This window comes from Tachyglossus aculeatus, chromosome X2, assembly GCF_015852505.1.
Source record: "Tachyglossus aculeatus isolate mTacAcu1 chromosome X2, mTacAcu1.pri, whole genome shotgun sequence".
NCBI lineage: Eukaryota > Metazoa > Chordata > Mammalia > Monotremata > Tachyglossidae > Tachyglossus > Tachyglossus aculeatus.
In genome coordinates, this window is record NC_052100.1 from 26,793,178 (window position 1) to 26,806,034 (window position 12,857).

General features: G+C 41.8%; 1 long non-coding RNA gene across 2 annotated transcripts in view; it reads right to left on the reverse strand.

The window, feature by feature from the left end:
* The window catches only part of LOC119949570, a 126,360-nt gene that overhangs the window by 103,017 nt on the left and 10,486 nt on the right, over positions 1–12,857 (reverse strand). Inside the window, exon 2 of one of the 2 annotated variants that reach the window (XR_005457226.1) lies at positions 12,289–12,422. The exons of the other annotated variant lie outside the window; for it this stretch is intronic. This is a non-coding gene — a long non-coding RNA (uncharacterized LOC119949570). The remainder of the gene's footprint in view (positions 1–12,288; positions 12,423–12,857) is intronic. 2 annotated transcript variants of the gene reach the window in all.

The window sequence follows — 12,857 nt, forward strand, 5'->3', positions numbered from 1 at the left end:
GGGTTTGTTAAATGTTTCCTATGTATCAAGCGCTGTTCTCAATACTGGATCTTAAAGTAGGAGGGGAGACCAGGTATTTAATCCCCATTTTAGAGACGAGGGAACTGAGCCTCAGAGAAGTTGTGACTTCCCCTAGGTCACACAGCAGGCAAGTGGCAGAGCCAGAATTAGAACCCAGGCCTGTGCTCTTTCTACTAGGCCATGCTGTTTTCTCAGATCTTATATTCAAATCGTGTAATGAAAATGTGTGTTAATAATAATAATTATAATAATTATAATAATGACGATGGCATTTGTTAAGTGCTTACTATGTGCAAAGCACTGTTCTAAGTGCTGAGGAGGATACAAAATGATCAGGTTGTCCCACGTGGGGCTCACAGTCTTAATCCCCATTTTACAGATGAGGTAACTGAGGCACAGAGAAGTTAAGTGACTTGCCCACAGTCACACAGCAGACACGCGGCGGAGTCGGGATTTGAACCCATGACCTCTGACTCCCAAGTCCGTGCTCTTTCCTCTAAGCCACTCTGCTTCTCAAAATGTATTCTACCATTTTGTATATGCTCACTATCTTGCCGTAGGCTCATCAAAAGGAGGTTACCATATATATGTCTGTGTGTCATTGTAATAACTAGCACCATGCCCTCCACCCAAGGACATTTCTTTTTAAAGGTATTTGTCAAGAGCTTATTATATGCCAGACACTGTACTAAGATATATGCAAGTTAATCAGGTTGGACACAATCCCCAGTTTACAGTCTTAATCCCCATTTTACCGATGAGGTAACTGAGGCACAGAGAAATTCAATCACCCTGGCCCCCGAAGCACTATGTACATATCTGTAATTAATTTTAGTGTCTATCTCCTCGTCTAGATTGTAAGCTCCTCGTAGGCAGGCAATGTGTCTACCTCCTCTGTTGTACTCTCCTGAGCGCTTAGTATATTGCTCTGCACACAGTAAGCGATCAATAAATACTATTGATTGATTGATTGATTGATTGATTTACACCCAAGCTATAACTGAACTTCATGAGATAACAGATCTAAGCACCAGTCAGGTTGACATGGTGTTTCATCAGGCAGCCTGATGGAAGAAATGTCTAGCTCCTGACATAACTAACCACAACCATGTCCTGCTCCAACTTCTCATATCCCAAGACAATAACTCGAGTGATCTTTTTGGCATTCGACAAAATGTCTAATTTCTGACCTCAATTAAAAACAATCAATTTCCTGGTAGAAACATTTTTTCCTTCACCTTTCATTTCTAGCCACTTTATATTTTTTTGTAGTTTGCAGGAGTAACTATCAGGAACAGTGATTTTCACAGATAGCTGGTCAGATAAGTGCTATGAAAATTGCTTTGGTAGCTCAAAGACGTATGGCTAAATTGTTTGACAGTATCTCAACACCTTTCAAGTCAAGGGAAACACCTCAAGTAAAATATGGGACATTCATACTTTAATAATACATTAAGGGCAACTTTTATCAACTCAATTTCCATTCCTAGGTTTGCTATTTTTTAAAGCTGCCTACATTATTTATATAGAAGAAGATCAACATATTTTGAATTGTGATTTACAAGAAGAAAATGCCACCCAGGCTGCAATGTTGCAGGCTTTCTTCAAAATAGGCCTCATCTATTTATGTTGTCTGGCAACACCCCACACTAACAAAGCCTGTCAAAGGATTTTTCAGGTCAAAAAACGTCCAGAAGAATTGTCAAAAAATTAGCCAGTTAGATGGTATCTCAGGCAGCTTCGTTAGCATCTGATTACATTTCCTGCTTGTCGGAAGTGGGGGAAGAAAAAGGAGGGAAAAAATCCAGTATTATTGGTTAGATTCTAAAATGTTCAGTTGTGAAAAGTGAGGGCAAAGGAGTCCTTGGAAAAGACTGACACCCAGGAGAAAGCGAGGAATACAGTATTCCAGAACTCACCTGAGCTTCAGGTCCAACTCAGTGATATTAACAGGATATGAGAAGCAGCATGGCCTAGTGGAAAAAGCATGTGTCTGGGAGTCAGAGGACCTGGGTTCTAATCCCAGCTCTGCCAATTGCTTGCTGTGTGACCTTGGGCAAGTCACTTAACTTCCCTGTCCCTCAGTTTCCTCAACTGTAAAACGGGGATTAAATCCAACTCCTTCCTACTTAGTGAGCCCACCGTGAAAAAGAGCCTGTGTCCAACCTGATAAGCTTATATTTACCTCAGTGTTTAGAACAGTGCTTGACATATAGTAAGCGCTTAACAAATACCATAAACCAAACAAACAAAAATGGCTATTGTGTGGGCAACACAGCAAAGGTTGAGATCAAGAACATCCTGTCTCTGCCATGGAATGCCCTTGTTCTACATATCCAACAGACTATCACTCTCCCCACCTTCAAAGGCTTATTGAAGACACACCTTCTCCAAGAGGCCTTCCCTGACTAGGCCCTCATTTCGTCTTCTCCCACTCCCTTCTCTGTCCTTGGTTTAGCAACCTTTACTAACTCTTTCCTTAGTCCCACAGCACTTATGTATACAGCCGTAATTCATTCATTTAAATTAATGTCTGTTTCCCCCTCTAGACTGTAAACTCCTTGTGAGCAGGGAATGGGTCTACCAACTCTGTTATATTGTTCTCTCCCAAATGCTTAGTAAAATGCTCCACGGACAGTAAGCACTCAGTAAATGATTGATTTATTCATTCAATCGCATTTATTGAGTGCTTACTATGTGCAAAGCACTGGACTAAACAGACATAGTCCCTGCCTACAAGGAGTGATTGAAAACTAAGACACAGGGATCATCTTCCTAATGATTTATGAGCTTAGTACAGTGATCTGCCCACAGTAAGCACTAAATAAGTGCAATTGATTGATTACTATGAAACAGGGATCACCTTCTTTAGCATGCTACAAATATCATTGATGATGATGATGTATTTCATAAGCAGTGATAAAATAACTTTCATTTCAATATCCAACACAAGAAAAGTAAGCAAGAGCAAGTGATCTTCAACCTAAAGCAAAATTGAGAAAAGGCAAGGTTGAGGGGTAGGGAGGAATCAAAGTAGGGAATGATACAAACTATTCCCTAAGAAATTTTGTCCTAAATTACAAATGTTTCTAAAAAGTAACTATCATTCTCCATTTTGAATGCTGGCTATAATCCTCTAGACTGTAAATGCCTTGTGGGCAGGGAACAAGTCTACCAACTCTGTTACACTGTACTCTCCCAAGTGCTTAGTACCATGTTCTACACACAGTAAGCACTCAATAAATATGTTTCATTCACTCATTCAGAAAATGGTGTGCAGTTTGGTTTTAAACTTACTATTGAATGAAATATTAAAAAGCCTCCTAACAGTGTTGGTATTCCTTTAGTCAAGATAAACAGAATTCAGGAGAAAGCATCCCCCCATCCTCCTTCAGTGGTATTTACTGAGAGCTTACTATGTACAAGGCACTGTAATAAGGGCTAGTTGTTTCAGAAGCAGATATTCAACTGAGTATTCTGCTCAAAGCACCCGGTGCCATTAAGTAACTCATCAGAAAATAAAGAGGGAATCACCAAGTGGGAATTTCCCAAGCAATTAGTTCTCTGAAGCAGATGACATACAAGTGGAATGGGGGTGGAGCTTTTATCTGTTAGTCATATATCAAAGTCAAAGACTCCTAATCTGAAGATAAAACAAAACAAAACAAATGTACCCCCTGCTTTGCCAGGTGTGATGTGGGACACTCAAAACACAATGAAGGTAAATCTAAAATGCAGTAGGTTGGACTCATTGAATCGGAAACACTTTTTTTTTTCCCTCCAGATTCTAAGCTGACTAGTCTCACCGCAGACAATAAAACCAATGGTAACTATGAAGCACTTACAAAATGCTGAAGACTGAGGTAAATACAAGATTACAAAGAAGCAGCGAGGCCCAGTGAAAAGAGCACGGGCTTGGGTGTCAGGGGACCTGGATTCTAATCCAAGTCTGCCACTTGTCTGGTGTTTGACCTCCGGCTAGTCACTTCACTTGTCTGTGACTCAGTTCCCTCATCTTTAAAATGGGAATTCACACTGTGAGCCCTGTGTGGGACAGGGACCGCATCCAACCTGATTACTTTGTATCTATGAAGCAGCGTGGCTCAGTGGAAAGAGCCCGGGCTTGGGAGTCAGAGGTCATGGGTTCTAAACCCGGCTCTGCCACTTGTCAGCTTTGTGACTTTGGGCAAGTCACTTAACTTCTCTGGGCCTCAGTTACCTCATCTGTAAAATGGGGATTAAGACTGTGAGCCCCAAGTGGGACAACCTGATCACCTTGTATCTGCCCCAGCACTTAAAACAGTGCCTTGCACATAGTAAGTGCTTAACAAATGCCATTATTATTATTATTATTATTATTATCTACCGCAGGCGCTTAATATGTTTCCTAGTACATAGTGAGCGCCCAATAAATGCCATTAAAAAGAAATGAACAGATTAGGTACTGTCCCTGTCCTACACAAGGATCACAGGCCTAAGAGAGAGGGGAAAACAAGTATTTTATCCCCATTTTTCAGAGGAGGAAATAGACACGGAGAGGTTTAAGTAGCTTGTCCATGGTTGCCTGACGGGAAAGTGGCAGAGCCACGACTGGAATCCTGAGAACCTTGGTCTCCTGACTTCCCATCTCATACTGCTTCCAAGCAGTGGATTAGCCAGCCAAACCATCGTGGAAGGACTGTGGGAGAAAGAAGGTCATGATATTTGTGAAACAACTTACTATGTGCCAAGCACTGTACTAAACACTCTTGTAGTTACAACATAATCAGGTCAGACTCAGTCCCTGTCCCTCCCAGGGTTCATTTGAGAAAGAAATAGCTGTAACCGGGGAGGGACCAGGGATATAATGGAAAAGGGCTGGGATGCAAGATGGGATATTATATTTGTGCTTCCTGACCACCAATCCCTCCTAAAGCAAGGCCTCCTTTCACAGAACGTTTTCTTCCGAGACTGCATTCTCCAACAACCGAGCGGGAGAGATGCAGCTTCTATCTGCCAAATCTTTGAAGCTGAGCAATGACCTAGCAAAGCTCTTGAGTCAAAAGTTTAACATCCCTCCGAGAGGCAACCCCTGTCTAATACAATCTAAAACCCAAATTAAGCCGGGACCCCAGACAGATGGACAGAATGATTGGGAGTTGGCCATGTGTATATGTGAACCTAGTGGAGACCAAGAATCAATCGGTCAATCTATCAGTGGTATTTATTGAGAGCTTACTATGTTCAGGGCACTGAACTAAGCACTTGGGAAAGCACAATACAACAGAGTTGGTGGACACGTTCCCTGACCACAATAAGCTTACAGTCTAGAGAAAGGAAGAAGAACCAGAGGAGACAGTATACCCAAGGCAGTGTTCTAACCCCAGCTTGGCCTCTGGTAGACTGTGTGGCCCTGGACAAGTCCCTTACCTTCTCCATGCCTCAGTTTTCTCATCTGTGCAACAGAGGTAAAAATATCTTTTCTCCCTACCTCTTAGATGGTAAGCCCTGTGTGGTGAGCCCAATCTAATTATCGTCCATCCACCCCAGAGCTTAACATGTTGTAAACACTAATAAATACCATCATAATTATTATTATTCCTTAGGGGAGAGAGGGTTTAGACTGATCTCCTAGACTGAACCACAGACATATGTAGATGGAAGGGGCTTGGTTACCGGAGAGGAAAGAGGCCTGAATGAGGACTTTAGTGCTTGAAAGGGGAAGGAACAGAAAACTGGGGGATAGGGAACAAGGTTTGAAGAGGAAGAGACAGAGGGAGGCATTTGAAGCTTAGAGGGAACTAGTCTTAAGTCTTCCTCACCGTTCTTAGCACTTGAACTCAGAGTGGGATACCCTGATTCAGGAAGAAGAGGTACCTAAAGAACAAAACAGACTGGAAGAAACATAGAAAAAGTGTAAAGTCAGGCATGCTGGACAGGGGAGCCTAAGGAGTAAAGGAATCAGGAGACAGGAGGAATCATCTAAATGGAAGAGGCAAAAACAGCATGGCTGAAGGTGGAGGAGGTGAGGAAGTGGACAGATGACTAGAGACATACTAAAGTACCTAGTGGCCGCAGGTATAAAAAATAGGAATGCGTTCTATGTAAAGGGTCAAATGATGTGTCTTCCAACATGAAAATTTCTTCCTTTTCATCAATAACACCATCTATAAACAGATGAGCTAATAAAAAAATTATTGAGTCTAAAAAAAGGATTTTTTTATATATGGTATTTGTTCAGCCCTTACTCTCTGCTGGACAACGTACTAAGCACTGGGGTAGATAAAAGATAGTCGGGTGGGACATCGCCCCTGTCCCACAGAGAGATCACAGTTTTAATCCCCATTTTACAGGTGAGGGATCTGAGGCTCGGGGAAGAAAAGCGACTTGCCCAAGGTCACACAGCAGACAAGTGGCAGAGCTGAGATTAGAACCCAGGTCCTCTGACTCTCTAACACTTGCTCTTTTCACTGGGCCACGCTGTTTCAGAGGCATCTCCTGAAAATAGTATTTTTGGTAGATAAGGGCAAGCGATGAAGTATTGCATATTTCTGAGGGGCTGTTATTAAACAGACATAAAGGTGATTAGGGCTGCATTGCATCCATTCTCCAATCTGCTGTCTCACCGGCAATGCATGCTGATGAGCTGCTGAGCCCTGAGGAGCTGGCAAGAGGGTGCGGATGGCTCTATGCAAGCCATCTCCACTACTGCAAAAACAATTCAAAAACATACCCCACTAGCAGTTAGGCATGCTATTTCCTTCCTAACCCCTCATGATAGAACAGTGGCAGAGGCCCTGAAAAGGTGCCCTACAGTATTTTCCATGGGTACAGTGGGATCCATGGGGAATAATAATAATAGTTGTGGTATTTGTTAAGTGCTTACTAAGTGCCATTCATTCATTCACTCAATCATATTTATTGAGCACTTACTGTGTGCACAGCACTGTACTAAGCACTTGGGAAGTACAAGTTGGCAACATATAGAGACGGTCCCTACCCAACAATGGGCTCACAGTCTAGAAGGGGGAGACAGACAACAAAACACGTGGACAGGTGTCAAGTCGTCAGAACAAATAGAATTAAAGCTAAATGCACATCATTAACAAAATAAATAGAATAGTAAATGTGTACAAGTAAAATAGAGTAATAATTTTGTACAAACATATGTACAGAGAAGCAGCATGGCTCATTGGAAACAGCATAGGCTTTGGAGTCAGAGGTCATGGGTTCAAATCCCAGCTCTGCCAACTGTCCGCTGTGTGACTTTGGGCAAGTCACTTAACTTCTCTGTGCCTCAATTACCTATCTGTAAAATGGGGATTAAGACTGTGAGCCCCCGTGGGACAACCTGATCACCTTGTAACCTCCCCAGCACTTAAAACAGTGCTTTGCACATAGTAAGCGCTTAATAAATGCCATCATAATTATTATTATTATCATCATCATCATCATCAATCGTATTTATTGAGCGCTTACTGTGTGCAGAGCACTGTACTAAGCGCTTGCGAAGTACAAATTGGCAACATATAGAGACAGTCCCTACCCAACATTGGGCTCACAGTCTAAAAGGGGGAGACAGAGAACAAAACCAAACATACTAACAAAATAAAATAAATAGAATAGATATGTACAAGTAAAATACATAAATAAATAGAGTAATAAATATGTACAAACATATATACATATATATATGTATATTATATACAGGTGCTGTGGGGAGGGGAAGTAGGCAATGTCAGACACTGTACTAAACGCTGGAGTGGATACAAGCACATTGGGTTGGACACAGTCCCTGTCCCATGTAGAGCTCACAGGCTCTATCCCCATTTTACAGATGAGGGAACTGAAACACAGGGATCCTCCCCAAAAGACACATTCAAGGATCCTGTCTCACTGCCAACAGCAGCAACTTTGAACCAATGAACTACTTTTTTAAATGGCATTTGTTAAGTACTTATTATGTGTCAGATACTATACTAAGTACTGGGGTAGAAACCAGCTAATCAGGTTGGGCACTCTCCACGTCCCACATGGGGTTCACAGTCTTAATTCCCATTTTACAGATGAGGAAACTGAGGCAGAGAGAAGTGAAGTGACTTGCCCAAAGTCACATAGTAGACAATTAAATGGCAGAGTGGGGCTTAGAACCCAAATCCAACTCTACCATTGCACAACTCTGCCACTTACCATGCCACTTGAGTGAGTTGCTTAGCTTGTCAGTTTCTTGTCAGTGTTATAGATAATAATAATAATAATAATAATGGTATTTGTTAAGCACTTACTATGTGCCAAGCACTGTTCTAAGCACTGGGGTAGATACACAGTTATCACATTGTCCCATGTGGGGCTCACAGTCTTAATCCCTGTTTTACAGATGAGGTAACTGAGGCACAGAGAAGTGAAGTGGCTTGCCCAAGATCACACAACAGACGAGTGGTGGAGCCAGAATTAGAACACACGTCCTCTAACTTCCAAGCCCGGGCTCTTTCCACTGAGCCACGCTGCTTCTCTACATATGGAGTTTCCTCACCTGTAAAATGGGGATTCAACACCTGTTCTCCCTCCCCTTAAACTGAGCCCCAGTACTTAGCTTATAATAAGAGCCTAACAAAAACCACAATTGTTAAGTATTATTGTTTTTATTATGTTCTAAACCTTGGCATCATCCTTATGTCTCTATATGGTGCCAACTTGTACTTCCCAAGCGCTTAGTACAGTGCTCTGCACACAGTAAGCGCTCAATAAATATGATTGAATGAATGAATTTACTATTCTATTTATTTTATTTTGTTAATATGTTCTGTTTTGTTGTATGTCTCCCCCCTTCTAGACTGTGAGCCCACTGTTGAGTAGGGACCGTCTCTATATGGTGCCAGCTTGTACTTCCCAAGCACGTAGTACAGTGCTCTGCACACAGTAAGTGCTCAATAAGTACGATTGAATGAATGAATGAATGAATGTCCCCTGCCAAACTCTGTCAGAGGTTTCCGCACATCGTCTCCTGGATCTGCCCCTTCCTCTCTACCCAAACTATTACCACTCTGCTATAAACTCTGGTCTCGCCTCAGCTAGACTACTGCATTGGCCTCCTTGCTGGTGTCCCAGCCTCCAGTCTCTCCTCCACACTCCTGCCACTCATAGATTATAATAATAATAATTGTGATATTTGTTAAGCACTTAAATACATGCCCAACACTATTCTAAGTGCTGGTAATCAAAGTAATCAGGTACCTGTTCTGTATAATAATACTGATGGCATTTGTTAAGCGCTTACTATGTGCAAAGCACTGTTCTGAGTGCTGGCACTGTTCTAAGTGCTGAATAATGATGGCATGTATTAAATTCTTACTTTGTGCAAAGCACTGTTCTAAGCACTGGGGAGGTTACAAGGTGATCAGGTTGTCCCATGGGGGGGTTCACAGTCTTAATCCCCATTTCACAGATGAGGAACCTGAGGCACAGAGAAGTTAAGTGACCTGCCCAAAGTCACACAGCTGACAATTGGCGGAGCTGGGATTTGAACCCATGACCTCTGACTCCAAAGCCCGTGCTCTTTCCACTGAGCCACAATACGCTCGTTGCCCACATGGTGCTCAGAGTCCTAATCCCCATTTTACAGAGGAGCTGAGGCCCAGAGAAGTGAAATGACTTGCCCAGGGTCACACAGCAGACATGTGGCAGAGCCGGAATTAGAACCCACGTCCTCTGACTCTCAGGACCATGCTCTTTCCAACTTCCTGAAGTATCGTTAGGCCCACCTCCACCTCTCTGCAAACTCCTCCACTGACTCCGAGTCTCTTTCACAATCAATCGTATTTATTGAGTGCTTACTGTGTGCAGAGCACTGTACTAAGCGCTTGGGAAGTACACGTTGGCAACATATAGAGACAGTCCCTACCCAACAGTGGGCTCACAGTCTAAAAGAAGACTAAAAGTGTTTTTCTTCACACTGAAGAAAAACATCTCCTAGTCGACTTCAAGTCTCTTCACCATCTGGCCCCACCTTACCCATCTTTTCTTTTCTTCCCCTAATCGCCATCTGTCTATCTTCATTCCCCTCCCAAGCTGACCTTCACCTCCCACCTCCAACCCCTCGCTCACGCTTTCCTCTGGCTTGGAACCCCCTCTCTCCCCACCGCCATAGACCACAGCTCTTCCCACATTCACATCCTTCCTAGAAATCCCACCTCTTAAATGTCCACACAACTTATTAATTTTTGAAAGCGTGGTGAATGTTTTAAGGTCTGTCTCCCCATTAGAGTGTCAGCTCCATGAGGGTCAGAAACAAGTCACTTTGCTATTCTGCACTGCCCAAACGCCTAGTACAGGGCAGTCTGCACCAAGAGGGTGTTCGATAAATGCTACTACTATTCACAGAGTCTGTTTACAGTAGTGAAGAAATTTCTCCAAGAAGAGTAAATAGAGAGCCACAAATGGGATGGTTGCTACAAATGTCACCTTGTGATTTATAGCTGGCACAAGAGACAAATAAAACAACGCTGGAAGAGATCAAAGAGAATATTAATTGTTGTTAGCATGAGCAGTGCTTCACATAAAAAATCCTCTTAATAAAACTGTTTAGAGGAAAATAGAGGATTTGTTTTGTTTTGTACAAAGAGATGCTACATGTGCTGAATTACATAAGCAACTTGTATATTAGTTTTAAAGTTAGCTAAATTTCCTAAGTCTATTTTTTTAATTATTTTAAGCTCATAAATAAGATGTTTTCACTAGATTTATATTGCACTCCATAATAGACAAAAGCATCCTTAACATTCTGGTTTCTGCTTACTTGTGCTCAAACCACGACTTGCTCTAGCTATACAAGGCATTTGTAAATACTGTAACTAAAAGCATAAATATGATCTAAGTTTTAACAAGAAACTACACTTAAATAGATGCAGAAAAGGCAATGTGGATTACGTTGTTTGCATGCCCAAATTTAGCAGTCAATTGCACCACTATAACCTGATCATTATTTATGCAAAATGTTTAGATAATGCTTCTAGTATTGCTTTAAATGCAATCACAGGAAATGTCAGCTGCTTAAAAATTCAAGGTGACTTTACACTCTATTGTTGCTAATACAATGTGGGTATTCATAAGATACTTAAACTTGATTAATACCCTATAAAGACCTCTACTGCTTTTCTGCAAGTTGCATGCATTAGCCCTTAGACAACACCTCTTCCTCCAGATTCCTTTTTCATAATAAAATCATTTTCCAAAACCAGGATATAACTCCATTGCAAAACTGTCCCTAATGCCCCTGTTCAACGGAGGATTGTAGTCAGTCTAACACAACCATATTCGGTGATAGAGCAATTTTCCTTCTGAAAACTTGAGACAAGCATTCAACTGTGCCAACATGCTCTGCTTGGCATGTAACTCTCAAAAGGGAAAACACTCCACAAAGATACAGCAGTTGTAACCCGCCCCCTTCATTCTGATTGTTGTAGACCATAAAGAGCATGTCTTCTCATGTAACCCCTTACTTCAGCTTTTTCCCTTACCAACAGCTATGACCAATACTAAGACGAGTGCATCCATTTCACAGTACTATACCCGTCCAAATTCAAAAGTTATTCCACAGTGGAGTATTTCTGTCCCTCTGTTCTAAAGCAGAATGCTACAGTGTCTTAGCTGGCCTCCAGTAAACAAACAATCCTTTTAGCCTTTGCATTGAATTCCACAGTTCATCTTACAATGATATAAACAACGGACTTCTCTTCCTACAGCCCCTGGATTGCTGACAACCTTGGCATAAATAAAGTTCACAAGGAGAAGTGGGAATGAAAAGGACATCATAGTTACTCTCAAACCTCTCGTTATTTTTTTTTTCCTTTTGCTTTGGATGTGTGTTTTTTGGTTTGGATTCTTTTGTTTTTTAAAAAAAACAAAAGCAAGAGATTTTAAGTTCCCGTTTTAAGGGCTCATTTCATTTTTTTGCACATAGAAAGTGCTCAATGAATACCACTTTGATTAATTGATTACTATCTTTGGACCACGGTGCAGTTCTGACAGCTACTCATTCTGAAACTCTGAGAGAACCTTCCCTAGGATTTTAGAGTCACAGAACAGGGCAGCACCTTTGTAAGGTTTCTGCAGGGCATCAAAGTCAGCTCCTTTGGCCAAAGCAGACTGAACAAAATCATCCTAGACTGATGAGCATGGGCTATCCCCTCCTCTCTGTTAGCTCCAGGAAAGGGGATTCCACAACCTCTACTGGTTACCCATTGTTGTTTTGAACAACTTTCTGCCAGGAAGTCCTTTCTTGTATCTAACCTCAATATCTCCTGCTGCAGTTGAAGCCCATTTCCTCTTTGTCTCTCTTCAGTGGAGATGGAGAAGAGCCGGACAGCATTCTCCATATAATAAATCCTCTCAAGATCCCTAGGTCTCCAGGCCAGAGAAGTTTACTGTAAGAGAGAAAATTAGGAAGTTGTAAAATGCAAACAGGCTTCAAGCAATACTAGAGTCAACAAATGTTGCTCACCACAGATCACACAACTTTTTTTTTTTTACTGAGTCTGTTATCTTACACATATTATTTTACAACAAACCTTGAAGGACAAAGCTCAGCCTCAGGATAATAAATCAAAAGAAAAAAGACTTGTTATCATAGATTAAGCCAGGGTGAGCATTGAAAACATTAAACTCTAACTCAGCTCTGGAAATGAAACAAGCAACACAATTTGACTGCTGGAGTAGGGATAAACAGCCAGAATTTCCAGGATAAAAATTCCTCTGGGTCATACTACTTGGGACCGGGGACAAAAAAAGAAATAGTCTCACTAAGCTCTCATCTGATTTACAGGCCGTTCCCTGCAGTAATGCTCTCGGAGACAAAAGTC